The sequence below is a fragment of the Anser brachyrhynchus genome (genome assembly GCF_964034855.1).
Source record: "Anser brachyrhynchus genome assembly, chromosome: Z".
Taxonomy (NCBI): Eukaryota; Metazoa; Chordata; class Aves; order Anseriformes; family Anatidae; genus Anser; species Anser brachyrhynchus.
In genome coordinates this window covers 8130325-8148460 of record NC_137697.1, presented here as the reverse complement: position 1 = coordinate 8148460, position 18136 = coordinate 8130325, and the positions used below count along the sequence as shown (strand labels likewise).

The 18136-nt window shown below is 34.7% G+C and overlaps 1 protein-coding gene across 21 annotated transcripts in view; it reads left to right on the top strand.

Annotated features, from left to right (window-relative positions):
* PRLR (prolactin receptor) overlaps window positions 1-18136 on the top strand; it is a 167072-nt gene that overhangs the window by 17094 nt on the left and 131842 nt on the right. For 8 of the 21 annotated variants that reach the window (XM_080572567.1, XM_080572566.1, XM_080572587.1 and 5 more), the window contains one exon: window positions 3534-3619. The exons of 2 other annotated variants lie outside the window; for them this stretch is intronic. The gene's annotated coding sequence lies outside the window, so the exon portion shown is untranslated. Of the gene's footprint in view, window positions 1-3521; window positions 3620-4903; window positions 10188-13005; window positions 13064-13160; window positions 14218-18136 lie in introns of those variants that run through there. 11 more of the 21 variants (XM_080572563.1, XM_080572564.1, XM_080572586.1 and 8 more) reach the window with 5 other exon arrangements.

Sequence of the window (18136 nt, the reverse complement as noted above, 5' to 3'; positions counted from 1 at the left end):
ACAAAAATGTTCCTTATGTACCAAATTACTGGACGCAGTTGTTTGGAAGCTGGTATTGTATGTATGAAAAGCACAGTTACTATGAAGCATGGTTGAGTGAATATGCTTCAAATCCCTGTATCATTCCTCAAAGGACTGATGATACCGGTCTGTAACTAAAAGTTTTTCACATGTAATCACAAAATCTTCAATTAGCTGTTGTCCATTGAATTCTGGGTTGCTTAAGCTTTTACTGTCTTGGAGACAGGAATGAGAAAAAGTGTATTTTGTCTTTGCAGATGGAACAATTTGCATTCAGGATTAGGTTACAAAAGATAAACCAAATAGTGCCAGTTTGTGGGCGAATTATATAGCACAGAGGTCATCATTAGATTTCCAAGTGTATGATTTGGATAGCATTTTGGCTGATATCCATCAAAATAACATTGCCTAACTAACATGACCAATCTTCAAGCAGACTGATTGAGTAAAAAATTTATTTCCTAAGGGGAACAGAAGCCCCAGGACGTGTTCTGGCAAGTCTTCAGTTGATAGAATAAATTATTAAGTACTCTGCAGCAACCAAGAATGGTAAATATGGTATTTTGTACCCTTAATGAAGGAGGTATCTGAGGAGCAGCTTACTCTTTTTTTTTTTTTTTTTCCCCTTCCTTGAGATTTTTCATTAATGTATTCTTTGCTGTTAACATTATCCATTCCTCCTCCAAGGGAGTCGTCAATAACTCCATCAAAAGGATCCTTATGACAGGGATGCCACCTTTTTGCATTCTTCTGGAAGTACAGTTTTGTTGTTGACTTTCAACATAGCTGCACACATTTCCAAAATTCAGGTCTGCTAAAATCTGAATTTCTTCACTTCTTACTATTGAACGACATAATCATAATTTAAAAACTGAAAAAGACCTGTACTGAGACAGCAGAATTTATGTACTTCACATAACAATTTAATGTTCAAGGCAGGAGGTATCCTACCTCCTAAATGTGAAGCTACTTTCTGACAAAAGAATAACATTATTAAAAAAAAAAAAAAAAAGCTCCTTGCAACTAGGAAGATAAGATAATCTTACAGTCAAGAATGCAGTGAATGAAGAGGCTAAGACTGGGAGCTGTGCCGGAGACAGGAAACATCTAAGAAGTCAAAGGATGGTACAGTCACTTGGTTTGAGAGAGTGGCAGTCTTGAAAGAAGTAGGAATGGTGGAGAAGCTAGAGTTTGCTAGCCTGTGAAAATATAGACAGAAGTGGACAAATGCAGGAAAGGGAGTAAGAACCAGCTTTGTATTGGTTTTGGAAACAGAATATTTTCACACCATGAAAATAATGTGTTTCCTTATGTCTGTTGTGATTAGCCTAGGGGTGTAATAACACTTATCTTTTCCATTAGGTTAAATGTCCTTAAAAAGTTAACCTTTCCTCATCTTGAGAATATTGTAATTTGTTGCGTTGTATATCTTGTGTGTCTTGCCTTTAGGCCCATCTATCTTCTTACAGAGAGGATTGTAGAATCACTTAGGTTGGAAAAAGACCTTTATGATCATCAAGTCCAGCCATCCACATAACTACCAAGTCTACAACTACACTGTGTCCATAAGCACAGGAAGGCCAACTTCAGCCTGGAAGACCAACTATGTCCTGGGCTGCATCAAAAAAGGGGTGGCCAGCTGGGAGAGGGAGAAGATTGTCCCCCTCTACTCTGCTCTTGTGAGACCCCACCTGGAATACTGCATGCAGGCCTGGGGCCCCCAGCACAAGAAGGATGTGAACTCTTGGAACAGGTCCAGAGGAGGGCTGCTAAGATGATCAGAGGGCTGGAGCACCTCTCCTGTAAAGAAAGGTCGAGGAAACTGGGCTTGTTTAGCTTGGAGAAGAGAAGGTTCCAGGGAGACCTCATTGTGGCCTTCCAGTACTTGAGGGGAGCATGTAAACAGGAGGGGGAACGCCTGTTTACATGTGTTGGTAGTAATAGGACAAGGGGGAATGGTTTTAAACTAAGACAGGGGAGATTTAGGCTAGAAATTAGGAGAAATTTTTTCACTCAGAGGGTGCTGAGGCACTGGAACAGGTTGCCCAGGGAGGTTGTGGATGCCCCATCCCTGGAGGCATTCAAGGCCAGGCTGGATGTGGCTCTGGGCAGCCTGCTCTAGTGGTTAGCAACCCTGCCCAGAGCAGGGGGGTTGAAACTAGATGATCTTTGAGGTCCTTTTCAACCCAGGCCATTCTATGATTCTAACTTCTTACAGAGAGGATTGTAGAATCACTTAGGTTGGAAAAAGACCCTTAAGATCATCAAGTCCAGCCATCCACATAACTACCAAGTCTACAACTAAACTGTGTCCATAAGCACCACATCCACAGGTTTCTTAAATACCTGCAGGGATGGCAACTCCACCACTTCCCTGGGCAGCCAATCCCAGTGCCTAACCACCTTTTCCATTAATAAATTCTTCCTGATTTCCAATCTAAGTCTCCCCTGGCACAACTTGATGACATTTCCCTGTGTCCTATCACTTGTCATTTGAGAAAAGAGACTGACAACCACCTTGCTACAACTTCCTTTGAGAAATTTTCTGACATGGAATTTCTTTGTAGTTTATCAATACGATCAACTCTGAGAAAGAATAAAGATACAGTAAGGTGTTTAATACTGTAGAAACTTTCTCATTTCTTAATAGGAAGTTTAAATATATTTGCTGTCTTGTGTTGAAATGTGTTCATTGTATAAATAATTTTTTGTTTTAAATCATTTTAATTTATTCTTTTAGTGATATTTTCTAAAGTGACTGAATTTTATCAAAACTAGAAACAGTAACTTCTTCTCTCGTACTGTAAAGACTACATGAGATTTCATGTGGGCTTTATTTCTACATTTGCATCTAGAAGTTTGCTGAAATATTACAAATTTTAAAGGGCACATTCCAACACTGAATGATGAAAGAGTTTGAGACTATGCTAGCACTGGTTTTAGAAGACTTACTGGGAGAAAGGTGAGAGCAAAAGATATCAGATGTTTGTGTTTTCTTGTAAGATGCAGGGGCCACATCTTAAAACTTCATTATTTAATGAAAAGAGATCAATTATGTAATATTTTTATAATTATGCAATACAAAAATATTGTCATACTGGAAAATTTTAAGCAAGGAATATAGAGACAAGCAGGTAGTTAAATTACTACTGTAGGACAATTAAGATTAGCAGAAACTACTTACATGTCTTAACATTATTATTGTAATGAAGGATAATTATGATATGGAACCTGAAATTGGAGTTGCAGTGATTGAAAACGTATATGACAGATACTTGAAGTTGCTGGCAGTTTGGGTTATTTCATTTTGCTGTTAGACTTTTGGTAATTACCTGAACACATGACAAGTTGTCATTAAGTACAACAGTAAGAAAAATCTATCAACAATCCTTTAAAAATACATTCTGTAATGCTGGAAGCTACATTGTTTTTAGGAAATAGAAAATGTTCTTTCTGATTTTAGTACCTGTATTACTGCTCCCTTTTTAACCTGTGCTTAGCTCTCCTTTCAGATACTGCAAGCTGAAAGAATCCATTGGGTTTTTGAAACAAGTATAAATTCCTGCTCCTGCCCAAGCTGCTGATTGTGTGACATGATGTAAGTCATGTAACCATTTTGTCTGCTTTTTCATTGTAGATGATGAAAATTTTCTGTTTTCTATACTTTGATGAAATCAATCAGAAATGTTTATACTAGATTCCCTGCCAATCATGATGAAAATTTTCATCTTACTTTAAAATTGAATTTAATTTAATAAACAAAACTTGTTTTGAAAAAAAATCTAAATTGAAACCTTACATTTCTGCTTTTTCAGCTGAAATTATTCGTTAGAATTGTAATACTTTCACAAATAATTTCACCTGACCTAACATATGCAAGACTGCTTACAGGTGCTTATCCTTTTTACACTGTTACTTATTAGTTTTAGAACGTTTTGAGCAATTAATATATATACCTGTTTAACAAGTATATGTTGTTGTTGGCTGGAACTTTATAATCTTAGCTGCAGTTTCATAATCTTCCAGTGTGCTTGACTGTGTTTTAAGTTTAATTCATTTTGAAGCTGGTGAATTATGACTTTGATTTTTTTTCAGAGTTATGAATTATTTCAGTCATAATTATCTGAGCTATTCACTAGTGGATCCAGAAAATAAGTGATCTCAAAGGAAAGAAACCAAAAAGTTTCAAGAAAAAAGATACAGGGAATATAGGAAAATATCAAATAGAGATTTCTTAGGAGAGAAGAAATACAAAGAGAATTCCCTCTGTGTGAATCAGGAATGACTAACAACTTTCAGTTCATTGATCACATTAACATGGTATTAGTAGAGAATCTACCTTGTAAGTATAATATCAGCATCTTTCAACTGACCAAAGTTATTTTTCACAGATCCATGTTACAATCTGATGAACATTACCTTCAATAAAAAATCAAGGAAATAGATAATGGAATTTTTGAGGAGTTTCTTGGTGAGCTAGGATGGTGGAACTCAGCCTGCAGTAAACAGGACATAATTACCTAGTTTAAAGATGAGACAATGGGAATGAATTGGGACTTCTGAGTAGCTCATATTTAAAAGGGATGTTCATGGCACTCACAACTCCTTCGGTTAGCTTATAAGATGTAAAATACCACCATATCTGCTAGGAAAGCCATTCACTGCAGGTCCTGATTGTGGTGAAATAACAATTGTGCTCGATACATTATTTTGTTTGTAACTTGCTCTTAGTATTATATATCTCGGTTCTTCTAGAGTGGGTGTAAACATGAACTACTTTGTTCTGTACATCTTGTTGTTAAACATGAACTACTGCGTACACTTGCATTCTTTTCTGTTAACTAGTGTCTTTTCTTCTTTCTTATTTCTTCTTCCATTGCAGAAAGACATATATTTGCTTAGCTTTGCAATTGCTTTTGTCCTGCCCATAACGTGCTGATCTCCGGAAGGACTGAACTTGAAACTTTTGTTTTTTAGTCATTCGTCATTCTTTTTAAAGAATTTTAAAAACAAGATTTGTAACATTAGTTGTTATTCTCTTTTAAGCATTTGTACTTACCCTTTACTGTGTTTTTCATCTGATGCCTTTAAGATGATTATGAAAATTAAGCTTCTTTCGTAACTATAGATTTTTTATCTGATACAAATACAAAATATATGATGCAAATAAATTAGTGTTTGCAGTTGTCATCTGTTTCAGAATTTCTAATAACTTTGGGGCTCTCTATAGATATGTTTTTGTATAATGACATGAGCTGTCTCTATGAATGTAGTTGTAGTTTGTGTAAAAATCACTCCTAGGTCTCATGAACTTTCTCTTCTGCTTGTTCATCATTAAGGTTTGAAATTGGTAATTAATGCTTTTTGATTATGTATTATTCTAACAATGTGTAGAATACTTTATAACAGTGTTTTCACAGAGAAACGATAACACAAGGTGCTCAATCTTTACAGCCTGAACAGTCTTTATAAAGGTACTTCAGATGACCTGTCACTTTCCAGAAGCCATTTAATCTCTCTTCACTGTCTTACATCTGCAATATATGAATTTTGTGTGGCTCAATCACCTTTGTAAATAACAGCTTTCTCAGAACTGGAATAAGCAATATATTTGATTGCTAATAATTTTGCTTAGGCAATATCTATCCAAAATAAGTTTTCACAAGTTTAAAGAAAGTTTTCACTAAATCAAAGACTTCTAACTTATAAAACATTAGGAGACTGAAGCATAAAAAGTATTCATTCACCAGATGCTGTTAATTAACTGCAATTATTTTACTAGGTCTGTTATATCCTGAAAATCACTGAACTGTCTTAGTATCAAATTGATATTTTCTCTCTTAATGCATTCTTTAAAAGATCCAAATTTTCTTTGTTATTTATGTAGCAAATAGTATGTAGGAAATAAATCAGATTATACACTTTATATTTTCTTCTGAAATCAATTAAATTTATAGTTTTTCTGATTTCCCAGGACTAAATTGATAAATATGGACCATCCAGCTGGAAAACACTGTTTATTGTATGTTAGGTGTTTAAAGAAACAGCTCTACCCACCCCCGAAAAAGACAAAACCAACTTTCCTGAAGTGTTCAGCTCTGTTGTTCTTGAAGGTGAAAGGTCACTGTCATGGAAGTCTATGTTCATGGTTGTACTAAACTGATCTTTTCTGTCATGTAAGCTTGCACACTTGAGGCATTTGAAAGGAAAAACTGAAAACTTAAATTTAACTGTATTCAATAGGAAAATAATTCTATGAGTGGAGTGATGTATTCTTGGTGACCTGCGTTGCTAAGAAACAAACTGCTGTGTTCTCAATTGATTAAGTCCTTCTCTTCTAAGTGTTTTTACCACAAAGTACATTGCAATGCCTTATTCAGGCTTGGACATTTCGAATCCATTAACTATGAGGTCAAGCTATTATCTGCTTCTTTACTCCCTTCAATCTTGTTCCATCTAAACTAAAATCACTTAGACACCTTTCAGTGAGTATCTAGTATAAAGTTCCAGTGCAACAGGGGACAAAGCAAAACTCTTCCTATTTCTCCAGACCTATCTCCGTATCCTGTTTCTTTTCTTGATCCTGGTTGAGAACACTGCCAACTGCATCTGTCACACAGAACTGTAGCTTGGATATCATCTTCAGCCCATTCTTGTTTCACTTGCTGGTACTGAATTTGCCCAGTGCGGGGTGGGTTACAGCATGTGGCCACATAGTGCCTTTCTGTGAAATTTGGCAGTGCACACAACAAAAGATGTGTAAAAGCTTGTTTATTTTTATACTGGCTGTGGAAGGATAGTTGATACATGATCAGATATAAAGTAAGCCAATACAGAGTTACCATGTCAGCATTGTGTGAACTAATTTAAACCAATAAAGTCATTTTATAAAGCATCTAGTCTATGCATTGGGGCGCTGCCTAACTTTTATTTAGTAGTAGGGATTGTCTGTCTAGATTTATTTTATCATTTTTCCTTATACTTTTTGAAGAGCATTTCTAAAATAGTAACTTACTTACTCAGCTACAGAGCTGATGCGTTTTCTCTTGCTTTACTGTTTATCTTAATTATTGCAAAATCATTTTTCTATAATTAGAAAAATGTTCTATGTGTATTTATCTAAAATATTGTTGCACTGTATAGTTTGTCACTATTTCGTTTTTGTATCCATCTCTAAACTGGTATTGAAACTTTTCGCTTTAAGCTTCCTAACTTCTCCCTCCCTTCCTCCCTCCCTCTCTATTGAAAGGCTAACTCCTGCCTATTTACCCATCATTGACCCACTACAGTGGGTCAGTGGCTGTTATTGCCTGCTTGTTAAACTTACAGATTTTCATAGTGTATTTCCCACTTGATGGGAATTTACGTACACATTCATTAATCCCCTTATATCCCAGTGCTTCATGCTATCACTGCTGCTCTTCTAGCTACACAGAATTGACCAAGGTTTAGATAAAAAGGTTTTTAGATCAAGGTTTTCCTGAGATCACTGCCTGCAATACTAATCACCATCTTCATTGTTTCCTACTTCCTACTACTATATCAATTTCTAGTCTTTCACCATAGATTTACACTTGATGTATGTGAAACTAGAACTTTAATCTCATTTTCTAAATCTAACCATTCAGAACAAATCATGTACCCAGAGAAGCTCTGAAATTTAAGTCAGCCAAAACTGATAGAACATTAGAAATTCCAGCTTGCAACATCTTGAGCTTATGAGTTAGTGTTTATGGCTGTTACTCATCACACATTGACCATTATTTCTACCTTTCCATCCTGTTCTTAATTGGATATATTTCATTTATTATTCCCAGCCATATATTTTCAGGCAGTACAAATAGCTTTATAGATCAGCAGTCACACAATCTCATCTACTTTTTTCTTGACTCTTAATACATACTTACTCTGAAATATTTTTAGGACAAATATCATAGGCTGAGTAGCTCTGCTGATTTATAGTAGCAGTAATGCTCCTTCTCAGAAGAAAAAAAAAGAAATCTTTTGAAATTTTCATATTCCAGGCTAATTCAGAATTCTTAGCTTGTTTTACTGAGGTGATTAAACTGATCAGTTATGACTTAAAGCACTGATTTGGACATCTGGCTTATGAAATAATAGAGGATTTCTGGCTTCTACTTCTGCAAATACATTTCTGGCTATAAATTTTTTTGTTTCTCAATTTCGAATTCCTTCAAACTCATTTTTTCTGGGGTTTCTAGATGGAGTCCACTGTTAGTGGTATTTCCATTGCTTGAAAGAGGATAGACTGTATATTAGTTCTAAATTCACCATTGGAGGTTGGTTGATACTATTATTCACCATTATAAGACACTGTTTTATTGACAGTTGGGTGCTGGATTATGGTCAGACCCCAAGCTCCAAGATCAGAAAGGTTTTGCCACATGAGGGATCACCACCTTTCTTGTGCTTGTGTTAGTAAATGGCGCTTTGCTAGGGAATTTTCACCCCCTCACTGGAAATAAGTTGTCCGTGCTGTTTCCTTATTAGTACAAGTGAGAAGAGTTTTGTCAAGGACATTGCTAAACATTTTCAAAGTTTGGGAGTTTCTACAGGCTGTGGGTTATTCTCAGTTGGCAGTTTGCTTGCAGACAAGCTGTTTTGGAAGATAATAGAGTTTAAAAAATTGGACTTCTGCTCTGTGGCAGTTAGTCCCAGAGAGTGGTATTTCTCACAGCTAATTTATGACTACCACTGTAACCTCTGTAGAATTTCCATGCATCTATTGTCCTTTAAAGTAGAACGTATCACCTAGAATACCATCCAAAAGTCGTACAGCCCTCCAGCAGTTAATTCCAGTAATGTTGAAATTCTGTACTTTGCTTCTGTTATGAATTTGTCTACCATCAACCTCTAACCAGAGGATTTAATCATACTTATACCTTTGAAATCTTCATCTATTGCCAAGTATTCACTTCCCATTTGACAGGCAGGACGTTTTCCAGCAGTCATGTGCGTATACACCTGGCAGATACAACTTATCCCTGAAATTTCCAGGACAATTTAAATCTGGAAGAATTCCAGTCATGGGTAAGAGCTCCAGGAAGATTTGGTATTCATTACGCAGAAACACAGGTTAGGCAAGGTTACTGTGTCATGTAACCAATAAATACACTGTGAGCATTTTAAAATCATATAACCTCTCTCTAATTAAGTGATAATAGAATGGAAAGGAAATTCACTGGGTCACTTTTCCTAATGCATTAGCTATTTCAGCAGAGAAACCCTATGAATGATTTTAATACTGTGTCATTATAGTGATATTGTTGAATTACAAATCTCTTACTTACATCAACAGGAAGGATAGTTAACTATTTCTGTTAAAATGTGAGGTGAGGCTTTAAAAATGTAATAGGCTTTGCATGCTCTTGCATGATTCTCAGCTTCAAAACTGGTTAACTGGAGATAAAGTATGTCAGTTTTTCATATTATGTGTAATCCTCTCACTGTTTGTAATATCATTGGTCATATTTCCACTTTCAAGATTATTACTGCTTTTTTTTTTTTTTTAATATTCCTTTCCTAATTCTGTCTGCCTTATTACATTTCACACTGACGATTAATTCTTACCTCCACATAGCATGCAAATGACGTGCCTTGAATAAAAAATGCCCTTAGACTGTGTGCTCAGCAAGACTAGAATTGTCATGGCTCCTGAGTTTCAGAAGTGTTCATCCCATATGGGGGATGGCTTTGTAAGTAATTAATAGCAAATGGTTTAATATGAACAGAAGAAGTATAACGTAAGGAAGATTTTCACTGATTTTTTTTTTTTAGCCTACAATGATTTGTAGAAAATAGCATTGAATAATAGATTTTCAGCTGGGCCATACCCTAAACCTGGACATCACATGTGGCTCCGGATGCTGTGGCAACTGCAGCTGTGTTGTCAAGGAAACAGCCTTGTGCTCAGTAGGCAAAACCAATGAGGATTAAGCAAGGCTACATTATAGCTAAGCCTCTGTGACCTTATCAGGGAGCAACAAGATCTGTCTGTTCTTCACCGTGCAGGTGTCCCTCAGGAGTGAGGGAGATATGCACAGGCAAAAACATACATGCAGTATATCAGATTTAAATGTCAGACCTGGATTATTCAAACAAGTGAATGCATTTCCCAGTTAGATGGATTAAAAGACTCCACTTGTGTAAGTAAAACATTGATATAAAATAAAACTAGATATTATAAAAGAAAGTAATGTGACATGTTTTAGTTAGCTATGAAATGAGGAAGAAATAATTAAAGTATGATGGACTTTGGAAATTTTTTAATTTTTGTTATATCTCTGTAGTCAGGGTAAAATTACATAAAAGTGTACCACTATTAAAAATATGTTAATTTCCCAGTGATAAGAAATATTGTAGATAGGACACTGAGATGCAGAATAGTTGTCAACATTTTCAAGAAGTCTTATTCTTTACTACTAAGAATTAATTAATGCATGGGTCACTTAAGTAAACTCACACTCCAACATACATGTTATTTCATCCCAGCATTTTATATCTAAAAGAATCAAATCCAAGTGGAACTGAGATAAATAAATGCAAGAGAAAAATACTTAGTATTTTTTGGCTTGTTGGAAAGGAAGTTTAAATAGAAAAGTTGCTTAAATTGCTCTCAGAAGTTGTCTGGTTTTTGCTTGAACTATAAAATATTTTTTGTTTTGTTTCGGAAGCAAAATAGACTGTTCCACTTGAGTTGAAGCTTCATAATAAATAAAAATGAATGAACAAGCAACTAAATTTTACTTGGTTTGGCAGAATCTCTGGAGTTCGTTGTGCTTATCTGTTTTAAATTGTCACATAACATCAAAGGTGATTAAATGTCTCTTTTAATTAACCCTATGTTTAAACCATTAATCTGGATTTACTAATATTAATTATTGTATTTTTCTTGTTTCAGCATTTCTTTTGGTGTTACATGACAGTATTTTCCAAAAAAAAAAATCAGTGTTAATTTATCTGCAGATAAAGCCAGATGAGCCTTTTTCATTAGTGATACTGCCAAGTGTCTCGTACAGAAAAGAAGGGGCTGAAGCAAACTGTGAAATGAGACATATCTGATTATCATAGTGATTTTTCTTTTAACATTATTTTATGTTTTATTTTCTTTCTTAGTGTCTTTTTTTCTACAGTGAATTTAATCTAAACCTACCCAAGACCATGGGGTTTGTCAAGTTTTGATGCTTCTTTTCTTGCATCCCACTCCTTTTTTCAGTGAAGGCAGTGCTTCTGCATTTCTTTTTTTCAAATATCTGACTTTTTTTTTCCCCAGAATTGTTGTTTTTAGCATTTCATTTAAGTTATAGAAAAATCTTATATATAAGATATTTCCAGCTAAATAGAGGGTTTCAGACATTTTGCTGCATGTTTAAGGCAGTTATAGAAAACTTGAAATTGACCTTATTTTATTGCTTCATTTCTAAGATACTTACCACTGACCTGATGAGAATTTATGCCAGCACATCAGGGGAAGAAATGAAACAAAGATGACAGGGAAGACTTGGCTACTTTTGTGACCTAAAAATGATTTCACTCTTATTAACTATGTAAAATGTACAACAGGAAAGTTAGAGACAAGAGCATACTTAATGCTGAGCCATTCTAACATCAGAGTTGTTAGAATACGTGCAACAGTTAGCTTTAGAAATTGTGGATTATGTCCTTGGAGAAAAGGCAGTATGATCCAGAAATGTTCAGAGAAACATGTACCTTAACATTGAAAATAAGAGGATTAGGAAATGTGTTCTGCTTCCCAAAAATGTACTCATTCCCATTTCTTCTTTTTTTACTCATTTTTTACTTTCAGTTTTTAAGTGGTTTTGTATGACATTTGATTTCCTTCTCTTGTGCTTCTGTTTATTACTGATGCATTTAATAGTTATTTTGAAGGTTGAGTACATAGCTGGATACTTTTCCTACTTTTTTATCTTCTTGACCTTTTCCCCCTCCTTGCATTTTTCCTAATTCTATACAAATACTTCTATCTATATTCTCTCTTGGTCTATCTTCTATCTTTATGGTCATTTTTCCTTGCTTTTCAGCCACTTGAATCCATGCATTGGTTAAATAGCCTGTCTTCTTTAAGGAGTTTGATGTGAATTAAATTGAATTTTTATTCTAGATCTTACTAGTATAAATGACATTGACCAATTATTATTAATTTAGGGAGCAAGAGGTGTTAGCCACTTTTTAAAACCAGTTAACTGCTTTAACACTGTGCCAGTAATTTAGTGCAAGTAATCTACTATCCTGCCACTTGCAGTCCTGAAGAATAGACAAAGCAGCAACAGTCTCTACAGTTGGATTATTTGTGTTCAAATAGGTAGATCAAGCTTTCTATGCTAATGGAGTGAGTTAGAAGCATTCAGTACATGTCATCTGTCCTGTGCACGTGATGTACAACTGATCTGTTTGTGCTTAACAAATCTAAGATATACCTGATGCTGTAGATTTACAGCAGGCCATCAGTATATGTCCCAAACCCATGTGTCTTGGTGTTCCACCTTCTACAGTAGATCTCTTTTCTTCCATGTGAAATGCTGGCAAGTATGATTTCCTGACTCCATTTTCAGTTATTTGTGTAGCTTTGGTTCATCTATTCTAAATGCCTTATATCAAGAAGATTTAACTTGTTTGATCAAATTCAGACATGAATTGAGGAGTAGATATTGGAACATATGGTGAAATCTGATAAATTACGTAATATCACTATGGAGGAAATCAAAACTAGACCTAGATAGTCTACTTACATCTAATTTTTCTTAATCTTTAATCTTTTTTAGCTATTTATGGTAGTGTAAAATGCCAGGGTAGTTTTACTAAATCTAAATACTCAGGATTATAGTGAATTAATTCAATTTTGTTATGAGATTATGCATTTATAGGAAATGTATTATTTTTGTATTGTAATATCTTTAATTTGGTTCACTGTTCTTAAAACATATATACAAAACTGTATTTCAGATTTTTTCTTCTACTTTACCTGAACTTCTGACTTCTGACCTGTTTTACTCATTTAAAAGTAAGTTTCTCAGGAGGGTAACTTAGTAGCTATAAATTGCTTTCTGAACAGGTTTTGATGAATGAAACATTCAAATTTAGACACACTTTCAGGTTGTGAAATCCAGATTATTTGGTGGGTATATTAATCAACAAGTATATGATTTCTTTAAAAAAAAAAAAAAAGCGTCTATATATATATGTGTATATATATATGTGTTTTTACCCATGAATTCTAAGTCAAAGGCTGTCAGCCACAGTAACTATCTGTGTGCAAGATATCTGAAGACATTTTAGTATGTATTTTTGTATCGCTGCAGTAATAGGTAGCAATATATAATCATGTGTCACTGAAATAAACTCACACTTGCAAGCAATGCATAACTTACTACTTCATTGTATCTCTTCATTGTCAATCACCTTAAGAAAGAGAGTGTTTATGGAAGCCCCAGCACCTGTTGTTTTTTTGATCTTATGATGAATGTTGTGTACTTCTCCAGATTGTTAATTGGAACAAATGCAAATGATGCATATTTTTCATTTCTACTTTTATTTAAAGTACCATTTTTCAGTTTAATATTTTAGAAGTGATAGAATAAAATCCAGCAAATTGCTAACAGAAGAATTGAGAAAGTGAGTTCAATTGTTTTGCTAATGTTCTTTGGTGCCTGCAATTCCAGTCTGCAGTCTCGATAAAACCCAAGTAAATATTGGTCACACCTCCACTGAGAGATACACTGGCAGTAATGTTCATCTTGTTAACAGACCTTCAGCTTTGCTGAGAAAAACACACAGAGGATCTTTTTGATTGCCAGCTCTGTTTTTTAAAAGTATTAACAGGCCCACATCCAAGAAGATGATTACTTCAGTGCTTGTTGCTTAGGATTTATACTAAGGCACGTGGTTGCTAACACAAAACCGCTTTGCTTCCTTAGGAGGTATTTAAGTCTTTGCAGACACAAGAACATAGAAATTGCTGTACTGAATCAAAGCTTTGGTTCATTTATTCAGCCTATGATCGGAATTGATTACCTGTTCTTCACAGAATAAGGCAAGAATCCATTACATTTACAGATTAATCATATTAAAGAAAATTTAATGCTAGCTTCTCCCAGTCATTGCTTGTGAGGCTTGCTTTATATGTGAAGACGCTGCTCTTGAGAAAAGGAAGGAAAGGTAAAAACTACTTTGTAATGCTGCTGGGTAAGGGGGAACAGTAAGGAAGACCAATAGAAGGAATAGGAAAGACATAGATCCAGAGAACGCCAGTGGCACATTAATGGCATAGTCAGAAGCTGTCTGTCTTCTGAATAGTCAGTATTTGATGGATACTACCTGAACAAGAGAAACAGGGTAAAATTCAGGATACAGTTTGAGGGAGAGCATATGATTGTGTCTGTCGTGAATGTGGTGAGAACCTTGGAGGAAGAGGCTCTTGGCTTATTGATTGATGTTAATTATATTTCCTGATATACAGATTATTAGGTAACACTGATAAGAGATGTATGTGATATCTGAAGGGCTGTATATTTGGCCCCAATAGTAAACAAGACATGAACCACAAGGTTGAGAAAAAAGCTTTTCTAAGCATGCCTTTTTGTCAATTTAAAATTTTCTGGTTTTCAGTTTGAGTAATAGCAGAAAAATTTATTTTCATTGTATTGTATGTTGTTTTGTATGCCCTGATAATAATCTCCTTTCTAAATTTGAGTCCAGAAATTCTTTTCCCTTTTGAATCATATTTTTTTCTATACCTCTCCTTATACTTTCAACATTATGTTTGGAATTCCTATTTGAACTTCCTTGTGTTTGTATTCTTCCTGTCTTCTTTTCTGATATGTGGTTCTTAAAACTGAAATCAGTATTGATAGTATAGATATGTCTTTGATTTCTGTAGTTCATATGAAAACTCTTCCACTCTAATTCTTATCCATTGCTTTTGCTTAAGCCTTTGAGCAACTTTGGATATGGAGGTTTGTTTTTTTAATAGGCTTATTTGACTACATATCCAGTATATGCACAAGTGATTTATTTTCTTTCTTTCAATGTCAACAGGGTTTGTAGTTATCAATAAAACTGTGTTTGCTAATGTGATTTTCCAAGTGGAAATGAAATCTGTCCATGTTTTGGGGTGCAGAGCAGAACTCACAGACAACTTGCATATCTCCTACACTGGAGCTTGTGGAGGTAGAAATAGAGGTTCTTGCTGTTAGCTCACTTAGTCATTTGTTGCTCTCAGTATATTCCTCTCTGCTTGAGATAACAAGATAGAAAGTGCTGTTTCCTTTCTTTCTCCCACGCCACCTCCACACTTTTCTTTTTTTTTTTTTTCAGAGTCTGTCTTTCAGCTCTTAATTAAATGACTAGGTTGCAAACTCCCTAACTGTCAAGGTAGATAATGTATTTAATGAAGCAATATGGTATCTGGACAACCAGAATCACGATTAGGCAAACAGTTATTCTCTCTCCCAGTTGTCCCTTTAGTCAGATGGCTGTCCTATTCTTGATTTTTTAGGATTGTAGAGTTCTTTCATGCCCTGTGGTATTAGGTCTTTTTTTATAGGTCCTACAGTTTGATGTGTTACATTCATCGACTGTAAATTAAATATTCTTCTTGAACCCCTTCCAGTGGTTTTCAATATACTTATCTTTTAGGTATTCTAAAAATATAGTTATATGCAAGCTTCAGCAGAACCCAACAGAGGAAAATTCATTACTTACATATTTTTCACTGTGCTAGACACAAGCAATTCTTATCTTACTTTCACAACTTAAATATATGCTTTTCTTAAAAATCCTTTTATATTAGATACTCCAATATTGACTAAGACAGTAACTAACACTGATTAAGACAGGTATTAAGTCTGTAGGAATGACAGAGTGTTCAACTCTGCTTGCCCATACAGGAGTGTTGATGTCTCTGATTATTTTTCATATTCTTTGGTTAATCTGCAAATTTTCTTTTTATTGGCATGTTTCCAATAACTTTGTCCTGTACAATACTTAAAGAAATGGAATTGGATAGGACATGAATCCTGTGTTGGACTGCAAATCTTTGCCAATCAATGGACAGAAATGTTACCAATATCTGTAATTCTTTGGTAATCAGGATTGATTCCTGTTCTTGTAGCTCTTAATGCCTGTGTCCCTGTGAAATCTCTTCATTTGGTTTTGGTGATTTTTACTTTTAAGCATAAACCATCTATTGGTCCATCTACCCTTTATAATTGGATTCTTTGGTGATAATTCACAGGTTCATATGGAGTCTAATAAACACAGGACCGATTTCTACTGAACATTATTTAAAATCAGAGTGAATTTATATTTTATCTGAAGAAATTGAATAGGAAGGACTTTTCTGGTTAGTGGTCCTGTTTTTGAATGTCATACCTCCTTGGGTTTTGAGAAGTTATGATTAAAACTTCTGCTATTAAGGGAAGAATGAGTGTACCAGGATCACTGAGTAGAATTTGCAGTTGTGCTTAAGTGTTGTTCCTTCGGTGTTTGAACTTTCATTGCTTTTTTTCTAACTGATAGTATTATTGCTACTGTGGTATTTCATCGGGATTATTTGATCCATCAGCATTTTTACTGATGGTTCTAGACTATCATCAGATGTTGCTGAGGAGGTATACTGTTGTTCAGGAAAGAAGTTGGAAAGCATTTTTGCACCATGTTTGGTGTAATGGTGGTACTCGTGGTAGGTTTTATAATTGTGAGAGGCCTGCCTTATAACAGAATAACGCTCTTCATTTGAGATATGTCTGAATATCAGATGGAGAAATCTAACCACCTGTAGTGCCTTGCAGCATCATACAAGCCATATAGTAAGAATTCCCTGATGACACTTGAGACACCTGAGATTTTTCCATCATTTGGGAAAAAATCTTAATAAATGTCCTTGCATATCATAATTCCTCCAGTGGTTTATTTCTCCAGTGGTACTTCCTTTAGCTCTTCCTTTAGCTCTTCTTCTATATGTGGGGAACTCCACCCTGAAAGTATTTGCTCTAATATGCTAAAATTAGGAATCAGCCTTGTAGTCTTCTGAGAGAGACACAAATTTTTAGAAAATAAGTTAGCTGCTGAAAATACAGACTTTCTTAATTACTTTCTGGGACTTGGACACTACTTTTCTTCCTATGTTCCAAAGTTAATAGACTACTTACACCCAGTTAAGCATCATATTGCTATGCAACTTCAAACATTAGCTGGTTGACTAGATATTGAGAGGATATTTTTAATTTATTGCTCTGGACTTTTGAACTGTTTTAAGTCAGCATAAATCACTTTTAGTCAGTGCAGCTAAATTGTTCTTAGGCTTAAAAACAGACTACAAAAACATGCCTATATTAGAAAGATATTTAAATGAAAAACATTCTGCTTTCTCAGGTATGAAAACCTGGGATATTTAATAAATTAATCTTTTGTTACAAATTTAGTATTCATTATTGTTACTTTGTGTTGGCTTCTTTCAAGAATAATTCTATATTCTTTGTACAAATACACTTGTCATGTTTATTCCATTCTTTTACTCAATGGCAAAATATTTGTATTTTCAACTTTTCAATTTCTATGCCCTAGAATAGTGTCCACTTTACAGTTTTGGAGTTTGTGAAAAAAGGTGGCACAGCATTTTTTTGTTCTTTTCTCAGACATCCAGTAACCATATACATGATTTTCTTTGTGACAGTTAACTTCATTTCCTGCCTGTATCTCATCTGCATTTTTCTTTCTTTCATTCTTTTTTGTCCTTACGTCTGTTCGGTTCCCCATGTTCCATTCTATGGATTACCTATAAGTTACTTGTGGAGTTGTCTGAGCTTTCTCCTGAAAATACAGTGATGAGTGCTACAATTTAAATCTTGATATGAATGCAAAAAGGAAATGCAATACTATTAAACTGATTTTAATATACGCCCAATATGTAGGCATAATATTTATTCACTGTGAAGCAATAGCAAAAGCAATAGCTGTGGGGGAGTGGGATAACTAAATCTCAGAATGCTTTGGATTCTGTGTGTTTCTTTTGTTATATGATTTGCTATTTTTCTAAGATACTGCAGGAGTCATTATTTTCATAAAATTGTCTGTT